The following is a 22,297-nucleotide window of genomic DNA, read 5'->3' as shown; positions in this document are numbered from 1 at the left end:
CCCTGACCTCACCAAATAGAGAAATAAAACGGCTCTCTAAGGTCAGGGCGTGACAATACTACGGTTTGCAACTGTACATGGGGACAAAGATCGCACTTTTTGGAGAAATATCCTCTGGTCTGATGAAACATACATTTTGGCCATAATTACCATCGTTATGTTTGGAGATAAAAGGGGGAGGCTTGCAAGCTGAAGAACATCATCCCAACCGTGAAATACGGGGGTGGCAGCATCATGTTGTGGAGGTGCTTTGCTGCAGGAGGGACTGGTGCACTTCACAAAATAGATGGCATCATGAGGGAGGAAAATTATGTGGATATATTGAAGCAACATCTCAAGACATCAGTCAGGAAGTTAAAGCTTGGTTGCAAATGGGTCTTCCAAATAGACAATGACCCCAAGCATACTTCCAAAGTTATGGCAAAATGGCTTAAGGACAACAAAGTCAAAGTATTGTAGTGGCCATCACAAAGCCCTGACCTCAATCCCATAGAACATTTGTGGGCAGAACTTAAAAGGTGTGTGCGAGCAAGGAGGCCTACAAACATGACTCAGTTACACCAGCTCTGTCAGGAGGAATGGGCCAAAATTCACCCAACTTATTGTCGGAAGCTTTTGGAAGGCTACCCGAAACGTTTGACCCAAGTTAAACCATTTAAAGGCAATGCTACCAAATGTGAATTGAGTGTATGTAAACTTCTGACCCACTGGGAATGTGATGAAAGAAATAAAAGCTGAAATAAATCATTCTCTCCACTATTATTCTGACATTTCACATTCTTAAAATAAAGTAGCGATCCCAACTGACCTAAAACCGGGATTTTTTACTGGGATTAAATGTCAGGAATTGTGAAAAACTGAGTTTAAATGTAGTTGGCTAAGGTGTATGTAAACTTCCGACTTCAACTGTAAATGTGAAGAAAAAAACGTCCTATCACAGACCAGATTTGCCCTCACGACCAAGGGGGAGTTAGAGCACTGATTATGCTTTTGGGTCCCAATGCACTACTTTGTCTCTAACTGACAAAGAATGGGCAATATAAACCAAATAATAAACAGATAATTGTGCAAGACTTCAAATTAAACAAGCAGGGAGCTGGTTTCGAACCCTTAACCTTCTTGCCCGAAGTCCAGCGCACTATTGACTGTGCACCAAAAGCATGCTCAAGCTGCAGAGTTGATAGAGTGCGTCCTCGCGGTAGCTTGCTACTCAATTTAATAAGTTACCTAACACGTTATGTCGACTGACAATGTTAGCTACGCTGTCCTTACAAACCACATCATTACAGCAGTATGTACCAGTATGTTAGCTATCTACCTAACGTTAGGAGTTATACATCAAACTTCAGTTTATTAACTATAGGCCATCAAACTACCCAAAGTTTATTGACTTGATTATTCCCATCAATCTTAGCATAAGCATGTTTTAGCTTGGCTAAGTCTTACAACTGCACTTTACTTATCGGTATTCATTCAAATGTTATCAATATTTAATTTACATTGACAATTAACTATTTTGGTAAGGCCATTCGATGTGGTAACCCTTCCTCCTAGACTTACTGTGTAGTGTCAGAGGAACCAGACTGATATGATGCATAATTTATCATAATGAAAGTTTTCATTAGGCCTGCAGCCTTACTTATTCCATATCCATCTGGCAGATTTATTAACTCTATACCAGTTGGTGTTTTCAAGGATCAGTAGCAACTGTTGTAAACATTCTAGGCCGTAATTACAAAGCTGCACTCTCTAACCCAATAACTCTAAGATGCAGGTGATTTGTGCTTTGCAATATAACTTATACACAAGATTTTAAGTAATACTCAATGCAACAATGCAGCTATTGTCGCTATCATCTAGGTTTGGATATTTACCAAATTCTCGGTGACAAGTCTGTCCAATCTATGCACTTATAATGTCTGGACATTTTGTATGTTATTGGTTTGTTTCCAATGGCCATTTGAGAAGTTCTATCTACAATAATGGTCTACTTACCAGATCATAAGGTTCTTCATTGCATTCATAATGAGGTTTTTCTATGAGGTCATGGATATTAAAATGTCTTGTTTTCATTCCAACATAATTTCACACTCAATATATTCTGATATCTTTGCAGGAATGCAACACAATATAAAGTATTTTAATCTATTCCAACTCAGTTTTTACAATCCATGAGGCTATACAATGCTTTCCCATTAAAATTATTTCCAAAAAAGGGCAATTCGAGGGTAACAGAATTACGCTTACTCTCAGATTTCAGTTCAATTTTTAACAAACAAAAACCATTGATTTCAAAGTTTAACAAAACACACAACAATTTATTTATATACACTAGATGACTAACAGTGGGCGTTGTGTTGAAGCCACCGCTTCGCCATCTTGGCACACCCTCACCATTGTAAAACATACTTTGGAAGCTGTAGATATGCATTTTTTAATGTCTACATTTGTTTTTGCCATGTTTATTCTTTTAAAGACACCTTAATGCATACTTTTAAATTGTACTATGTGAACTAAACACAAATATAGTTCATTTAATTTTTTTCTTAAAAGTAGACTCAGAAATATGATGTAGATGCAGAAAGTAAACAGCATAACGGGGCAATTTCCACAACAACTAAGAGTATTGAAGCGTGACGCTCAACTTCTCCTCTGTTTTGGTGCCCTGGCTACCATGCTGTGAACAGTGTGAACCCAAACCCGTGCACATACGCAGATACTATGTGTGAATGTGTGAGAGCAAAGTCTTGCATATCGGTCATCTCAGTATCTGCAGTGCTGCTTGTGGCAACGTAATTTCACTAAGTCTACCTATAAAATATAATTTTTAGAAAGGTCTAATGTTACTGTCCCCACTATAACATCACAAATGCTTACAGTGCATTCAGAAAGTTCAGACCACTTGACTATTTCCACATTTTGTTAAGTTACAGCCTTATTCCAAAATTGATCAAATATTTTCTCCCCCTCAATCTAAACACAATACCTCATGACAAAGCGAAAACAGGTTTAGAAATGTTTGCAAATATATAAAAAACTAAAATACCTTATTTACATAAGTATTATGACCCTTTGCTATGAGACTCGAAATTGAGCTCAAGTGCATTCTGTTTCCATGGATCATCGTTGAGATGTTTCTACATCTTCATTGGAGTCCACCTGTGGTAGATTCAATTGATTGGACATGATTTGAAAAGGCAGTCACCTGTCAGTGCATGTCAGAGCAAAAATCAAGCCATGAGGTGGAAGAAATCGTTCGTAGAGCTCCGAGACAGGATTGTGTCGAGGCACAGATCTGGGGAAGGGTACTAAAAAATGTCTGCAGCATTGAAGGTCCCCAAGAACACAGTGGCCTCCATCATTCTTAACTGGAGGAAGTTTGGAACCACCAAGACTCAAACAAGAGTTGGCCACCCAGCCAAACTGAGCCATCGGGGGAGAAGGGCCAAAGCCTCTGTGGTGATGGAAGAACCTTCCAGAAAAACAACCATCTTTGCAGCAATCCACAAATCAGGCGTTATGGTAGAGTGGCCAGACGGAAGCCACTCCTCAGTAAAAGGCACATGACAGCCCGCTTGGAGTTTGCCAAAAGGCACCTAAAGGACTCTCAGACCATGTGAAACAAGATTCTCTAGTTTGATGAAACCAAGATTGAACTATTTTGCCTGAATGCCAAGCGTCACGTCTGGAGAAAACCCGGCACCATCCCTACGGTGCATTATGGTAGTGGCAGCATCAGTCTGTGGGGAGGATTTTCAGCGACAGGGACTGGGAGACAAGTCAGGATCGAGGCAAAGATCAACGGAGCAAAGTTCAGAGAGATCCTTGATGAAAAACTGCTCCAGAGACCTCAGGACCTCAAACTGGGGCGAAGGTTCACCTTCCAACAGGACAACAACCCTAAGCACACAGCCAAGACAACGCAGGAGTGGCTTTGGGACAAGTCTCTGAATTTCCTTGAGTGGCCCAGCCAGACCCCGGACTTGAACCCGATCAAACATCTCAGGAGAGACCTGAAAATAGTTGTGCAGCAACGCTCCCCATCTAACCTGACAGAACTTGAGGATCTGCAGAGAAGAATGGGAGAAACTCCCCAAATACAGGTGTGCCAAGCTTGTAGCGTCATACCCAAGAAGACTCAAGGTTGTAATTGCTGCCAAAGGTGCATCAACAAAGTACTGGGTAAAGGGTCTGAAAAATTATGTAAATGTCATATCAGTTTATCATTTTTAATACATTTCATAAAATTTCTATAACCCTGTTCTTGCTTTGTCATTATGGGGTATTGTGTGTAGATTGATAAGGGGAAAAAACTATTTTATCCTATTTAGAATAAGGCTGTAACGTAACAAAATGTGTAAGAGGTCTGAATACTTTCCGAATGCACTGTTAATACCTGTAATTTTGTCCTTGGAACATTTAATTTAAATACTGTAGAATTCCATTCATTCCTATGGAGGACTGCTTCTTCTGGGGAGTGCCAATATTGGCTTCAAAGCCTTTCATTGGCCAATACATAGCATCATCAATCCAGGGTGTGTTTACATCTTTGCATACAACTCTATGCAGAACGATTGATTTGAACAATTACCACGGGACATTTTAAAAACACATTTACTGGAAGAATTGTGCAGATGCAGTTTTCTAACAGAACTTTTGTAAAAATCGGCCTGTTTTTTGTGGCATTTTCCATAAACTCAAAGTTAAAAGTTAAATATCTGCTCTGAATTAAGCTTCAAAGATGTCTGCAGAAAGATCGGGGTGTCAGCTCTGACATGACACCTTGACTTGGAAAAAAGTATCTTCTGGTTATTGAAGTACAGTATGTAAAGGGAATTTAAATCCGGTAACAGAATTACGGAACAAGAATTACATCATGGGTCCCTGATCTGTACCATACAAAAAATGCATAATTATGGATGTGAATATCATTCTCTTCATGGTAATGTATCCTGAATAGATACAAAGGTAGAGATATGCAATATGCTCCTTTGCATATTTGGGTATTATTCTACACACATGCTAGTATTTTAATGAACTCCGCCCCCAAACAAGACCACATTTGGTTAGACTGGACCAAATCTGAACCAATCATAGGCGTCTATGTTTCACTAGTTTGGACGTCACAGTACAGCACAGTAGGGTTCAGTACAGTTCAGTACCGTACAGTACAATACATTATACTGTACTCTATTCTAGTGTGCTCTATTGTACTGAACTCTACCGTACTATACTTATCTCTTCTGTTTGGTACAAACTTGTGAAACATACATGTAGACTTCCATTATTGGTTCAGATTTGGTCCGGCCGGGGCGGACTGATCCAATTTCAACTACTTTCAAAGTCCATGGACGTCCGTGGTTGAGGATGCTTGTTACAATAAATGGAAAGCAGGTGGTAGGTGTCATGGTAGGTCACAGTGAGAGCCGGGAGAGGTGACATTAACAGAAGAGAGAGAGAGCGAGAGGGAGACAGAGCGAGAGAGGTTGTCCGGACTGTTTTCACAGTCTTGCTTTGACTCCCAGACGATAGAAAGAGAAAGAAAACAGTTATGAGCTGAACATAACAGCATGCCAGTGGAAATGAGTATAGTAGCAGGTGACGCAACTGTGGTTTCAAATCAAATCAAATTTTATTTGTCACATGCGCCAAATACAGATGTAGACCATACAGTGAAATGCTTAATTACAAGCCCTTAACCAACAATGCAGGTTTAAGTAAGTAAAAAAGTCAATGTGTCAATGTGCGGGGGGCACCGGTGTCAAGGTAATTATGTACATGTAGGTAGAGTTATTAAAGTGGCTATGCATAGATAAGATAATAACAGAGAGTAGCAGCAGCGTGGAGGGGGGGTGGGCAATGCAAATAGTCTGGGTAGCCATTTTATTAGCTGTTCAGGAGTCTTATGGCTTGGGGGTAGAAGCTGTTTAGAAGCCTCTTGGACCAAGACTTGACGCCCCAGTACCGCTTGCCATGCCGTAGCAGAGAGAACAGTGCATGACTAGGGTGGCTGGAGTCTTTGACAATTTAGGGCTTTCCTCTGACACCGCCTGGTATAGAGGTCCTGGATGGCAAGAAACTTGGCCCCGGTGATGTACTGGGCCGTATGCACTACCCTCTGTAGTGACTTGCGGTTGGAGGACGAGCAGTTGCCATACCAGGCAGTGATGCAACCCGTCAGGATGCTCTCAATGGTGCAGCTGAAAAACCTTTTCAGCATCTGAGGACCCATGCCAAATCTTTTCAGTCTCCTGAGGGGGAATAGGTTTTGTCGTGCCCTCTTCACGTCTGTCTTGGTGTGCTTGGACCATGTTAGTTTGTTGGACCATGTTAGTTTGTTGGTGATGTGGATGCCAAGGAACTTGAAGCTCTCAACCTGCTCCACTACAGCCCGGTCGATGAGAATGGGGGGGGGGGGTGAAATCGGTCCTCCTTTTCCTGTAGACCACAATCATCTCCTTTGTCTTGATCACATTGAGGGAGAGGTTGTTGTCCTTGCACCACATGGTCAGGTCTCTGACCTCCTCCCTATAGGCGGTCTCATCATTGTCGGTGATCAGGCCTACCACTGTTGTGTCGTCTGCAAACTTAATGATGGTGTTGGAGTCGTGCCTGGCCGTGCAGTCATGAGTGAACAGGGAATACAGCAGGGAACTGAGAACGCACCCCTGAGGGACCCCCGTGTTGAGGATCAGTGTGGCGGATGTGTTGTTACTTACCCTTACCAACTGGGGGCGGCCCATCAAAGTCCAGGATCCAGTTGCAGAGGGAGGTGTTTAGTCCCAGGGTCCTTAGCTTAGTGATGAGCTTTGAGGGCACTATGGTCTTGAACGCTGAGCCGTAGTCAATGAATAGCATTCTCACATAGGTGTTCCTTTTGTCCAGGTGTGAAAAGGCAGCGTGGAGTGCAATAGAGATTGTATTATCTCTGGATCTGTTGGTGCGGTATGCAAACTGGAGTGGGTCTAGGCTTTCTGGGATAATGGTGTTGATGTGAGCCATGACCAGCCTTTCAAAGCATTTCATGGCTGCAGACGTGAGTGCTACGGGTCAGTAGTCATTTAGGCAGGTTACCTTAGTGTTCTTGGGCACAGGGCCTATGGTGATCTGCTTAAAACATGTTGGTATTACAGATTCAGACAGGGAGAGGTTGAAAATGTCATTGAAGACACTTGCCAGTTGGTCAGCGCATGCTCTGAGTACATAAACAAACTCGTTATCAGTAAAAGCACTATAACTAATTGGTAGGTCTACCTTTTCTTGTTTTGTGAACTTTCATTATCCTCCCTTTTCATAAAGGAGAGAAATTAGAAAATATCTTAAAGATATGTGGGTTTTTGGTAATGGAAATACAAGGAACATTCAATGTTTCTTAAACTTAAGACATGAATGTCAGTCAATACGGAACATTTCAAGAATTTTGAATACATTTAAACTCAGTTTTTCATCATTCCTGACATTTAATCCCAGTAAAAATTCCCGGTCTTCTTTCATCACATTCCCAGTGGGTCAAAAGTTTACATACACTCAATTAGTATTTGGTAGCATTGCCTTTAAATTGTTTAACTTGGGTCAAAAGTTTCGGGTAGCCTTCCACAAGCTTCCCACAATAAGTTGGGTGAATTTTGGCCCATTCCTCCTGACAGAGCTGGTGTACCTGAATCAGGTTTGCAGGGCTCCTTGCTCGCACACGCTTTTCAGTTCTGCCCACAAATGGTCTATAGGATGGAGGTCAGGGCTTTGTGATCTCCACTCCAATACCTTGACTTTGTTGTCCTTAAGCCATTTTGACACAACTTTGGAAGTATGCTTGGTGTCATTGTCTATTTGGAAGACCCATTTGCAACCAAGCTTTAACTTCCTGACTGATGTCTTGAGATGTTGCTTCAATATATCCACATAATTTTCCTCCCTCATGATGCCATCTATTTTGTGAAGTGCACCAGTCCCTCCTGCAGCAAAGCACCCCCACAACATAATGCTGCCACCCCGTGCTTCACGGTTGGGATGGTGTTCTTCGGCTTGCAAGCCTCCCCCTTTTTCCTCCAAACATAACGATGGTCATTATGGCCAAACAGTTCTATTTTTGTTCCATCAGACCAGAGGACATTTCTCTAAAAAGTACGATCTTTGTCCCCATGCAAACCATAGTCTGGCTTTTTTATGGCGGTTTTGGAGCAGTGGCTTCTTCCTTGCTGAGCAGCCTTTCAGGTTATGTCAATATAGGACTCGTTTTACTGTGGAAATATACTTTTGTACCTGTTTCCTCCAGCATCTTCACAAGGTCCCTTGCTGTTGTTCTGGGATTGATATGCACTTTTCGCACCAAAGTACGCTCATCTCTAGGAGACAGAACGCATCTCCTTCCTGAGCGGTATGACGGCTGCGTGGTCCCATGGTGTTTATAGTTGCGTACTATTGTTTGTACAGATGAACGTGGTACCTTCAGGCATTTGGAAATTGCTCCCAAGGATGAACCAGACTTGTGGAGGTCAACAATTTTTTTTCTGAGGTCTTGGCTGATTTCTTTTTAAATTTCCCATGATGTCAAGCAAAGAGGCACTGGGTTTAAAGGTAGGCCTTGAAATACATCCACAGGTAAACTTCCAACTGACTCAAATGATGTCAATTAGCCTATCAGTAGCTTCTAAAGCTATGACATCATTTTCTGGAATTTTCTAAGCTGTTTAAAGGCACAGTAAATTTAGTGTATGTAAACTTCTGACCCACTGGAATTGTGAAATAATCTGTCTGTAAACAATTGTTGGGAAAATTACCCTTATCATGCACAAAGTAGATGTCCTAACCGAACTGCCAAAACTATAGTTTGTTAACAAGAAATTTGTGGAGTGGTTAAAAAACAAGTTTTAATGACTCTAACATAAGTGTATGTAAACTTCCGACTTCAACTGTATTTGGGAACTCCTTCAAGACTGTCGGAAAAGCTTTCCAGGTGCAGCTGGTTGAGAGAAAGCCAAGAGTGTGCAAAGCTGTCATCAAGGCGAAGGGTGGCTATTTGAAGAATCTCAAAGTTGTTTAACACTTTTTTGGTTACTACATGATTCCATGTGTGTTATTTCATAGTTGTGATGTCTTAAGTATTATTCTACAATGTAGAAAATAGTAAAAATAAAGAAAAACCCTTGTGTTCTAAGTAGGTGTTCTAAAACTTTTGACCGGTAGTGTATATGCTTTAATTTCTCAAAAATTCTCATAGCTTTCATTTGAAACACAGTTTGACATGTTCATATGAACTTTACATGTTAGTGCCCATGGGTCCTTTAACATGGAAATGCACAGAAGTAGAAAAACACAGAAAGTGCCAATTGAATGTTAAAATACATTCTAATGTGTGCCTGGGAGTTGAGCAGTATTTACATTTTCTTTTATACTGTAGGCCTTTTAATTCTGTAGCTCGGGTGTTCCAAATATACTTCCAGTTTGACACATTGTGTGACTAACAAAGGGTCCCATCACAGCTTGAAAAGCCTTGATTCAATAACAACAATACCCGTCTGCCTGGAAAAATTAAGACAAATACTTTGCACTCACCGAAGGGGAAATACAACAGGACCTAATCACTTTCCACCACCTCATTTGCAAGGGGCTATAATTAATTGAGATGTGTAATAAGTGCAGATAAGATTTATTAACTCATTGCGTCTGTGAAATTCAAAGCTTTGACATTTAAGGTAGTCAATTCACAAGTCAGACAAAACAAAAATAAAAATGACATCGGCTTCAGTGACTGACTCTTGCCACACTATGTGCTGCATTAAAGGACAAATATTCAGACATTGAAATGTCATTATCATGTAGTTTGCACATAGACATTATATTAATTATTAGCATATGTGTGAGATAAGCGCAGGTTCTCCATTGAGTGTCCATTACCTTTTGCCTAATTGGTTGTTTTCCTGTGATAAGGATGAGGCCAAAAGTAAATTCTGATCAATAGTAGTGTTACACACTATACCGAAACTTTTTTTAAAGTTTGGTACTAGAATTTTGGTTACGTTTGGTACTTCTGTCTACATTGTTAGCTACCCATTCATGCTGCACAGACGTTAACACACTTGAATGACGCAACGCGGCATGTAGGAATGTTGAAACTGTTCGTTACTGTTTGCAAAATAATGTCCATACAGGCTAGAATACTTTTACAATGGAAGACGACACCGGTAGTGTACAGCTTTAAATGTAGGCCAACTTTCCTTGGTAATATATGCAAAATATGCTGATTTGAAAGCTGATTGTCACCAAAGAATTATTAATTCACTTTGTCTCCTTCGCCAACAAAAACTCATTCACTACTTCGTCTCCTGCCTGGTTTCCGCTACATTCCATAGCCACAATGTCATGTCCCACAGCCACATTCTGCCTTGCAAATGAGTCATTACATTCTTAAAGAGACAGCAAACACTTTTAGAAAAGAAGAGATTGCTTATTCTATGCAAATGTTGTTGATCAGTACAATAAAATAATATGTCCTCCTAGCAGCCAATTAAATAATTCCTAAATGGAAGGGATTGTTTGTCATCTGTAGCCCCATGAAATCGGCTAACGACCTCAATAACTCAACGCATGCACACACTCCTATTGAATAATATGCATTCACCTATTTTGTGAATAGACCTAGGCTACATCTTGAATTACACAGTTACACAGTCTCCAAATGTTTTACATAACAATGTTAAATGTAATGATATTGAACTCAAAAGATGCTCAATGACTGAACAGAGCAGTAGCTGAGTTTATCTGTCTGGATCAAGTGCCATTTTGTGACTGTGGCTGATACAACTTTTTTTTGTTTCGGTATACAGTATCGTGATACTAAATCTGGCATCGAAGTCCAAATTCAATAGAATGCAGCAGTAAGTGCTAGAGGAGCAGCTCCCAGGCAAGCTGTTTGAAGATTAACGGAGTGATGGAGATCTCAGTGACAGTGAAGAATAGGCAGCATCAGCTGATAGTAATGATGTTATCAGTCACTGAGTATGGTCTCTGACTCAGACAGACACATGAAGTGTCTGCAAAGACAACTGAACGAGAATGCTGAGTACACCGAGGAGAATACTGTTGTTGATATAAAGTCGGGCCAAGGGAAATGCTCAACCTTGACACAATGGCTAACATGCTGACCACACCGCTCGTATCGTGTGCGCGAGTATTGCAAAATAAATTGACACATACCTGTTTTTCAATTATTGCACGCACGCTGCTCGCAAGCGTCAACGAGTGTCTGTGTAGCCAGGCGCTAAAATAGAACTTAGTTCTATTTATGATGCGCGACGCGCTGCAAGTCCTGCCTCTCCCATCTCCTCATTGGTTTTTAGGAGCATATACCCATGTGCCATCTCCTCATTGGTTTTTAAGAGCATATACCCTCGCGGGTGATTGAAAGATGAACTGAGATCACACTCCAGTTCAGTTGGTTGTCGTAATGCACCTTAAAGTTGGTTAAACAACGCCATGTAAAGTCCAAAGCAGAATAAGAAGCCTGAAGGAGAAGAGATTACTAGAAACAAACTTGGTTTACAGTTTTATCTGTGGATTAATTGTCGGAGTAGAGGACCTTGTGCATTTCAGGTAAAATAAAAACCAAATGTTTATATCTCAGGACAAATTAGCTACCAACAGCAAGCTATCTAGCTAATTTGCCATAAATGATTCATGCTTTTTGACCGGTCCCCAAATTAATATAATTGGTTCAGAGTTTTTTTTTTATATTTCAACCTGCGTGTCCTGATCACGTCTGGTGTGGGTGGACAAAATCAACTTGTGCAGTCTGGTCAGCATGTAAGTACCAAAACTATTAGGCTTGGGCGGTATATCATATATACTGCCGCGGGATGGTTTTTCAATACCATCAATAGTGTTGAAACTATTTATTTTAAGTTTTTCAATACATTTTAATATTTGTAGAGTTAGGTTCTAAATAACAGGGTAAAAACTGACGGACAACTATGAAAAGCTCAAACCAAGTGTACTCACCCAATGGGTCAGACAGCTGAACAGACAAAGACATGTTCCCACCAGCACAAGTATATATACCCCAATTCAGGTGAAGTCTCCTCCTTCCCTCTAAACATTACATCTTTATTGCTAGGCAAGAAGTTAAGTGATGTGGTTAATAAACTGTTCCTTCTTCCTTAATGTGACCTGACCTGGGCCCCCATTCCTCACTAATCCACAGCTCTCCACCCTTATCAGTGTCTGCACCCTTATCAGTGTCCGCAACCAGTACATTCCAAGCCCCTGGCTCATATCCAACCTTAATTTTATTTATTTATTTTATTTTTATTTTACCGTTATTTTACCAGGTAAGTTGACTGAGAACACGTTCTCATTTGCAGCAACGACCTGGGGAGTAGTTACAGGGGAGAGGAGGGGGATGAATGAGCCAATTGTAAATTGACTCCACCATATACATTCCTCCTACAGATTACCATTAACTTCTGGTGTAACAAGCAGACTGTGGCCCTTCCCCTTTCCATAGGATCCCTGATGTCTAATACCCTGACTAATCCGCTCGTGTCGCGTGCGCGAGCATTGCAAAATAAATGTAGGAATATATGTTATTCAATCATTGCACCCACACTGCTCGCGCGCGCCAACGAGCGTCTGCGTTGCCAAGGGCTAAAATAGAAGCCATTCCTATTTCTGACGCAGATCGCGCTGCAAGTCTTGCCTCTCCCATCTCCTCATTGGTTTATAGAAGCAGGTACCCACGTGCCATCTCCTCATTGGTTATACCCACGTGGGTGATTGAAAGACGAACTGTTTTGCCGGTTGTCGTCGTAGTACTATGAAAGTGTAGATGCCAATCACCATATAAGTTCAAAGATGAAAACGCCTGGAAGGAGGAGAGATGACTAGAAACTATTCGGTTGACCGTTTTATGTGTGGATTAATTGTTGGAGTAGAGGACCTTGTGCATTTCAGGTAAAATAACAACTCAATGTTTATATCCCAGGACAAATTAGCTAGCAACAGCAAGCTAGCTAAATGGGACAAATTAGCTAGCAAGTGCAAGCTAACTAGCTAAATTGCCATACATGTTTAATGCTTTTCGACCTGTCCCCAAATTAATGTCATTGGTTCAGAGTTTGTTTTGATATTTTAACCTGCGTGTCGTGATCGCGTTTGGTGTAGGGGGACAAAATAAATGTATGCATGATGGAGCACGATGGCGCACGTGCGCAGCCGGGTTGGGTTCCGTGTAACAATATTTCAAGTTAGAAAGTCAGAACCCATCAGTAGCTACAGGGTTTGTAGCTAACATGTCTGAATACTTATGTAAATGTGATATTTCAGTTTGTATTTTTATACATTAACAAAAAAATCTAAAAAACAGTTTAGGATTTGTCATTATTGGATATTGTGTGTAGATTAATGAGAGGGATTTTTTTAGCTATTTTAGAATAAAGCTGTAACGTAACAAAATGTGGAAAAAGTCAAGGGGTCTGGATACTTTCCGAATGCACTGTATGCTTAACTTTATGAGCTGGAATGCCTGTCTTTGCAATTAATTTATTCTCATTTGCAGATTTAGGTAGCAGCTACTAGGGTTGCACAATTCTGGGAACTTTCAAAAAATCCTTTCCAGAAATCCTGTTTTGGAAGATTCCAGATTTCCTGCTTATGCCCTCCTGACTCCAGGTTTCCTCCAACCGGGATTTCAGGAAAACCAGTGAATTTATTGAACATTCCCGGAATTTTACAACCCTAGCAGCTACCACGGAAATTCATTATTACTTGTGCTAATTTTGTTAGCATTCTGGTAATAGCCTCCCAATAGGTTTTTTCTGCGTTGTTTGGTGTCCCCTTGTGTATAAGCCGATAATACCGTATATCCCGATATGACAGAAGGACTGTTTGACGTAATGAAAATCTGGATACTGCCCAACCCTAAAAACGTATCAATTAGTCACCGTCTAAAATGACATTCTGAAGACAATTATTGCCAGACACAGCATTCTCTAACATTTAAAACATCAGAAAAAATGTGATGAAACAAATTACCAAAAAACATTTAGGCTAGTCAAGACTAAGATCTAGGAAGCAAGAGAATGAAAAGGACAACTTTGAGTTAACGTATACGCCTATGATCAGATCTGCACACTCAACTGTTGAGTAACTCTACCAAACCTGTCAACCTAAATTACTGTGATTATCATCCCTCTACTGCACTTCAAACAAGTGCCATTGCAGACAACAACACACAACTGACTGACAGCGTTTGACTTGTTTCAAGTGCATCCTTCACAGAGCTCAGCATTAATCAGAATGGTATAATTCAGTGGAACGTTCCTAAACCGAGCACAACCATACTGCGGTGGCACACTGTAGTCTACATGTCAGTTCAGGGAGTTTTAGCTGAATAAGATTGGGTTCTTTGTCGCCTTGCTTATATTATGACCTTAATTTAATTCTGAATTTACTGTGTACAATAAAAGCCTAAAGGCATCACACATGGCATTAAGAGCTGCTCAAGTGGCACACACAAAAAGCTGAAAATATCAGTTTCCAGTAGGCTTCTGCTACATAATGGCCAAACTGGGATTGACTAAAATGTGTGTTAAGAAAATGTTTTTTTTCTACTCCGCTAGCCAGCACCTCGCCTAAATAGGTGTGCGTTTCTTTTTCTTCTAGATTGTTAACAAAATGGAACACATGATGAGATGAACAAAAGCATATTCTGAGATCTTAGAACAGCAACAAGGCTTGGGAAATAGTTGGTAGCACTTTACCAAAACAAGTTCATCACAATGGAAACATTGTTTTCCCAGATACGGTAGGCTATATACTGTAAATATCCTTGTTTCTCAGGTAATGGGCAGTGTGTAGCACACACTGTTTGGGAGGTGGAGATATTTCCTAATAAACTAGTCAATCAATTCATCAAACGACCACAGAGACAGTACAATACTGTTTCAGTGATCAAAATCTACATCAATAGAAGTGATGTATGAGACATGGCAGGTGAATAGGACACAGACAGCATCCGACAGTACTTTTACCATGTGAAATATGCCAACAAAGACATGCTTATACTAACCACATGTCCTCTAGTCTAGTGGACAGAGTTAAATCTGACAATAAAAGCCAAAACCTGTTCTCTCTGAGAGGAAAGTGACTGCATGTCATTTCCATTCAGACTTCCTCTTTTGCTCTAAGGTGAAAACTGCAGTGCCCAAAGTATTTATCTCTACACTGCCCAACCACTGGATGAGTGATCCAATTATATGACAAAATACTTCCCCCATGGAGGAAATAGTACAACGTATTGACCAGCAAGTAGCAATAGGCTTGTGAAGTGAAGGCACCATAGTGAACAGTGTGAAAAATAAAGCTTGCTGAGTGACAACGACTATTAACGGGATATCTGCAAACAGAAATATCACCATTATTGAAAACAGGTCTTAGTAACGTTAGTAGTAGACTAGTAGTAACATCAATAATATTTTATTAATCAGCTGTGGGATGTATAATTTGGATGGCAATGACATGTTTGTTATCTGAAAGTCTGAGAAATCGATAAACAAACGCTTTTAAGCAGTATATCAGAGTGAAAATGACCATGTCGTAACAGAGTTATAACTGGTCTCTATAAACTGCAGCAATGAAAATAAAAAACAACTGAAACACTGAGCTGGTGTCTTGATTTATATGCATGCAGTTGTGGCACATAATTCCAATTAACGAATTGGCGATACCGCTGCCTCGTGACGTTATGTCTCCGAGTAGTCAAACTTTCAATTCTACTTGCACTTGACGTTCCGCAGCCGTGTTGAAGCATAATAACCTGTCTGTCCGCACGCGGTGCAAAGTTTCTTGACAATATCACCGTGCAAAATGTGGATGTGGTTGACATAGAATAGCCTAAAATAAATGTAAACATGTTGCACTTGCAAGAAGTGAATCCTTATTCTTCACTAGGCTGCGCGAAAGTGTTTTGAAGAGTAAACAACAAAAAGGTTACACAAACATGATGCGACTAAGCATCCGAACACAAAACTGTTGAAAAGTGTTAGCCAAAGATACATGAAAAAGATCGACTTACTTACCTAACAACACGATACTTATCAGGCTGTCCTGTAAAATGGTCCTCGGCGATATCACATCAACACACTCTCATTCCGTCCTCTCATCTCCTCAACACAGAGCTGCTGGTAAAAGTTAGTGACGTCAACGTACTCGGGTTAACGTAGCTGTTCTGGAATTGCCCGCAAGCTGCACATTTAAAGTGACAGATCATGGGTTGGTGACCAATTTGACATAAGTCTGGACATCAAGTGCCACCTTCCAGGGTAATTTGCAGCTGAAAAAAATGTATAATCAACTGACAAATTTCAACTAAATTGCAGGTATTAGTCATTGTAATTCGTACAGGCCCTGTGTGTATAAATCAATAAATTATATATTTCGAACCAGACAAGTGATTGTATACAAATGTAAGCAAGATTTTAAATGATTTTGTTTTGCTCAAATATTATATCTGTTTCAGCTTTTTGCGGTCAATTTGCAGTTTACAAATCATTTCTAATTATGTTCCAGGCACCTGACCATTCTCTCAATAAAAAATCGTCCCATGGCTGGATCTAGAACAAACTAATTTACCCACTTGTCTCACCTTTATCCCAAGGTCTCTATCATGGATTAAACACATATCTGGGGAATCTGTGGGGTTTACATGTTTTTATTATTATTAAGAGAGTAGGGCCATGGATGGGATTAATTTTCGAGTTTTATGTCTTATTTTTTTTTTCTGGAAATTGCACCCTTTTATCTCCTATTGTTTTTAACATGTCCATTACAGTTGAAAATTGTATTTCAACAAGAGTGCTCACAGAAAATGTACATGTGGACATTTTCCATTGGTGAAATTAGGCCCTGTAAGAGTGCGGAAAAGAACCGCTCCAGATATCTATCACCATCACAGCTCATCACACCAGCATTCAAAAGAAGACCATCACAAAATATCTCTGAAATATTGATGGCAGAAATGTTCAGGTGAGACTTCTCTGACTGATGATGATATGAAAGTTCATCAGCAGGGAAATTGCTTACATTTTGATGAGTTTTCAGATATAAAAAAAAAAAAAAAAAAAAATGCCAGAGATGCTGAGAGCAGAGGTCTGTTCCCTGTTGTTTATTCTGAGTGAGGAAGGTTGATGGTAAACTTGTTGTGAATGAGGTTAGGTGGACGGTAACCTTGTTGTGAATGAGGTTAGGTGGACAGTAATCTTGTTGTGAATGAGGTTAGGTGGACGGTAACCTTGTTGTGAATGAGGTTAGGTGGACAGTAACCTTGTTGTGAATGAGGTTAGGTGGACAGTAACCTTGTTGTGAATGAGGTTAGGTGGACAGTAACCTTGTTGTGAATGAGGTTAGGTGGACGGTAACCTTGTTGTGAATGAGGTTAGGTGGACGGTAACCTTGTTGTGAATGTGGTTAGGTGGACGGTAACCTTGTTGTGAATGAGGTTAGGTGCATGGTAACCTTGTTGTGAATGAGGTTAGGTGGACAGTAACCTTGTTGTGAATGAGGTTAGGTGGACGGTAACCTTGTTGTGAATGAGGTTAGGTGGACGGTAACCTTGTTGTGAATGAGGTTAGGTGGACGGTAACCTTGTTGTGAATGAGGTTAGGTGGACGGTAACCTTGTTGTGAATGAGGTTAGGTGGACGGTAACCTTGTTGTGAATGAGGTTAGGTGGACGGTAACCTTGTTGTGAATGAGGTTAGGTGGACGGTAACCTTGTTGTGAATGTGGTTAGGTGGACGGTAACCTTGTTGTGAATGAGGTTAGGTGGACGGTAACCTTGTTGTGAATGAGGTTAGGTGAACAATAACCTTGTTGTGAATGAGGTTAGGTGGAAGGGGGTATCACATAAAACGTTGAATTGACACTCTAATACACCTAAAGAAACTCTGACTGCTGCAAACTTGAAAGGCTGGTTGTGATCCTTACAGTTTTGTTTTTCTGTTATTCGTTGGATGTAGACGACATTAGCCTGGTTCAATACCACTGTTAGCTGAGGAGATTTTAATCTTGGTTTAAAGTGCATCATATATTAAGTTTGGTTTCGCTCAGTTTAGTGTTGTATAATGTAATAAGACCCTCCAGTTAGCGTTGACGAACCAAGAGAGCCTTCATCATACACTTTCCTATGGGAATATCATATTTGAGTCAGTGTCGACTTGTGATCCAGAGGGAGAGACAAGGGATTAGTAATTAAGTAGTTTTATGAACAATCGAAAAAACAGTAATTAAAATGATGAAATGGTAAGGCAATATAATAATACCCATGTATTATACTGTATGCTTTCTTTCACTAAGTCAGTAGTTTAATTAACCCTCAGTAGTATACCAAGTTGAATTCGAACACATTGTAATTAACAGCAATGACTTGGGTAAGAATTTCAGAGGAGATGTAGGGGTTGAATGATCCAATTGGGAACTGGATATGATGAGGTAGCCATGGTATTATCATAACCTAAACTAGCTTCAATGCTAAACCTTAGGACGGTGGCATAATTACAGTACAAGAAACACAAACAAGGATACATACCATGAGAATGATGCTTGAGTCAGTATGAATGATATACTAAAAAATATGTTTTTGTGTGCTTGAATGACCATGCCGTCACTGCCACAGAGAGATGAAATACTTACAGCACAAAAATCCTGATGACTAAAATGGTGCTAAAACTGCACTCTCAAAGAACTGATAAACATCAGAGATTTGGGAAGCTGCCTATCAGTCAAGGCTCTGCCCCTCTGTCCCAGCTATTTTAAACACCAAGCCCTGTCAATTTAATTTACTTTCTCTAACGAAGATGCCATTTTGGCTCCTGTTATCGGAGCCTTGCAGGCAGAGCAATTCCTCCCCTCCTCTGCAACTGGGTGCATTTCCCATCACACAATGTGATAATCTGCCCAACAAAAAGCCCAGCATTCTAGGCAAATCTATGATGGCCTAAAACATCAATACATTTCTAATACAGATTATGTTCTGCACGAAACAGATGAACTTCACTGCACATAGACAGAGATGCATGAATTCTATGTAGCGAGCTCACAATCTGTAATCTGAACATTTATAATTATGGCATCACAGAAGATAGTTATAACTCTATGTGGTTTGGATTTGTTCTTCACAATATTTTACTTGTACTTTAGATAAAAACATGAGCTCCAATTGAAACAGACACATTTTGTGAATAACAGTAAGATGTACTCAATGTAATACAATTGTGAGCAATAATACTTGAAATGATTTTCAACACATAACAGCACTGACAACTCAATGATACTGTAGAGTTGAAATCCAAAGTAAGTCTCAGAAAGATTTCAGTGTCATGAATAGCGAAAACAGTGGTATACTGTGAGGCTCTATGTTACTGTTCGGTGTGTTTTATGGTAAATGGGATTAAACTCCTGCTGAATAGAGCTTTCTTACAGTCAGACACCAATATCTTTGCATTGCAACCCAGACTCCTTTTTCTGGCCAAACACTACGCCACGCCCAAGCACGTAAGTTTCCTCTTCGCAATGAGCTCCTGGTTCCAGTCTTTCTGTGCTCAGTGTCCCATCAACAGGGAAATGTCCATCTGTCCATCTTGTCCAGTCTTCCGTTTGGTTCAGTACCTCCCTATCAATTTTTTTTTGCCATTACACTGCACGGCCCTTATGGTTCCCAGCACGGATCCTCCATCCTACTCTTACTATTTCCGTTTCCCATGCTTAATCCCCTTGTTGAACTCTTGAGAAAAAAACATCCAGATAACACGTAATCTCACACTGGGGCTAAACCCCTGTTCAGTTAATTAGTCTAGCACACAATATTCTCATCCACATTCACTTAGTACTATTTACAAACAGACTCAGTAATCTCCCTTATTACTCGGCGTTACCTCCTATGCATACATACAGTACCAGTCAAAAGTTTGGACACACCTACTCATTCAAGGGTTTTTTCTTTATTTGTACTATTTTCTACATTGTAGAATAATAGTGAAGAAATAAAACTATGAAATAACACATATGGAATCATGATAGAATGATTTGTTGAGGTCAGGTGATTGTGGAGACCAGGTCATCTGATACAGACATTTACATTTAAGTCATTTAGCAGATGCTCTTATCCAGAGCGACTTACACATTGGAAAGTTCATACATATTCATCCTGGTCCCCCTGTGGGAATTGAACCCACAACCCTGGCGTTGCAAGTGCCATGCTCTACCAACTGAGCCAAAACTGAGCCACACTATGGTCAGATGCCGAGTAGTTCCCATACCAGGCAGTGAGGCAACCGGTCAGGATGCTCTCAATGGTGCAGCTGTAGAACTGGGGACCCGTGACAAATCTTTTCAGTCTCCTGAGAGGCAAAATGTTTTGTTGTGCCCTCTTCACAAATGTCTTGGTGTGTTTGGACCATGATAGTTCGTTGGTGATGTGGACACCAAGGAATTGAATCTCTCGACCCGCTCCACTGCAGCCCCATCGATGTTAATGGGGGCCTATGCGGCCCGCCTTTTCCTGTAGTCCACGATCAGCTCCTTTGTCTTGCTCACATGGAGGGAGAGGTTGTTGTCCTTGCACAACACTGCATGGTCTCTTACCTCCTCCCTATAGGCTGTCTCAACGTTGTCGGTAATCAGGCCTACCACTATTTTTATTTATTTATTTTCTTTAACCTTTATTTAACTAGGCAAGTCAGTTAAGAATAAATTCTTACTTACAATGACGGCCTACCAAAAGGCGAAATGCCTCCTGCAGGGACGGGGGCTGGGATAAAAGAAATATATAGAAATATAAGATAAAACACACACCACAACAAGAGAGACAACACAAAACTACATAAAGAGAGACCTCAGACAACAACATAGCAAGGCAGAAACACATGACAACACAGCATGTCAGCAACACAACATGACAACAACATGGTAGCAACACAACGTGGTAGCAGCACAAAACATGGTACAAACATTATTGGGCACAGACAACTGCACAAAGAGCAAGAAGGTAGAGACAACAATATATCAAGCAAAGCAACCACAACTGTCAGTAGGGGTGTCCATGATTGAGTCTTTGAATGAAGAGATTGAGATAAAACTGTCCAGTTTGAGTGTTTGTTGCAGCTCGTTCCAGTTGCATGCTGCAGCGAACTGAAAAGAGGAGCAACCCAGGGATGTGTGCTTTGGGGACCTTTAACAGAATGTGACTGGCAGAACGGGTGTTGTATGTGAAGGATGAGGGCTGCAGTAGATATCTCAGATAGGGGGGAGTGAGGCCTCAAATGCCTTGCAAAATTATTCATCCACCTTGGAGTTTTTCCTATTTTGTTGCATTACAATTACAACCTGACATACACAAAGTAGTCCAAATTGGTGAAGTGAAATTAAAAAAAATAACTTGTTTCAAAAACTGCAAAAAAATAAAAACGGTAAAGTGTGCGTGCATATGTATTCACCCCCTTTGCTATGAAGCACCAAAATAAGATCTGGTGCAACCAATTACCTTCAGAAGTCACATTATTAGTTAAATAAAGTCCACCTGTGTGCAATCTAAGTGTCACATGCTCTCAGTATATATGCACACTGGTTCTGAAAGGTCCCAGAGTCTGCAACACCACTAAGCAAGTGGCACCACCAAACAAGCGGAACCATGAAGACGAAAGAGCTATCGAAACAGGTCAGGGACAAAGTTGCGGAGAAGTACAGATCAGGGTTGAGTTATAAAAAAAAATCTGAAACTTTGAACATCCCACGGAGCACCATTAAATCCATTATATATTTTTTAAATGGCACCACAATAAACCTGCCAAGAGAGGCCCGCCCACCAAAACTCACGGACCAGGCAAGGAGGGCATTAATTAGACAGGGAACAAAGAGACCAAAGATAACCCTGAAGGAGCTACAAAGCTCCAGAGCGGAGATTGGAGTATCTGTCCATAGAACCACTTTAAGCCGCACACTCCAGAAAGCTGGGCTTTATGGAAGAGTGGCCAGAAAAAAGGCATTGCTTAAAACCTGTTTGGGATAGGGGGCAGCATTTTCACTTTTGGATGAATAGCGTGCCCAGACCCAGATGCTAATATATGCATGTTATTATTAGTATTGGATAGAAAACACTCTGAAGGTTCTAAAACTGTTTGAATGATGTCTGTGAGTATAACAGTACTCATATGGCAGGCGGAAACCTGAGAGAAATCCAACCAGGAAGTGGGAAATCTGAGGTTTGTAGTTTTTCAAAGCTTGGCCTACTGAATACACAGTGTCTATGGGGT

The 22,297-nt window shown here is 40.6% G+C and overlaps 1 protein-coding gene across 2 annotated transcripts in view; it reads right to left on the bottom strand.

The window, feature by feature from the left end:
- The window catches only part of LOC129816152 (PTB domain-containing engulfment adapter protein 1), a 159,485-nt gene extending 143,286 nt beyond the window's left edge, over positions 1-16,199 (bottom strand). For both annotated transcript variants that reach the window (XM_055870369.1, XM_055870371.1), the window contains exon 1: positions 16,071-16,199. The gene's annotated coding sequence lies outside the window, so the exon portion shown is untranslated. The remainder of the gene's footprint in view (positions 1-16,070) is intronic.
- Positions 16,200-22,297: the final 6,098 nt, after the last annotated feature.

The sequence above is a fragment of the Salvelinus fontinalis genome, chromosome 19 (genome assembly GCF_029448725.1).
Source record: "Salvelinus fontinalis isolate EN_2023a chromosome 19, ASM2944872v1, whole genome shotgun sequence".
Taxonomy (NCBI): domain Eukaryota; kingdom Metazoa; phylum Chordata; class Actinopteri; order Salmoniformes; family Salmonidae; genus Salvelinus; species Salvelinus fontinalis.
Note: the sequence above shows the minus strand (reverse complement) of the source record. Positions and strands in the feature narration are given on the sequence as shown.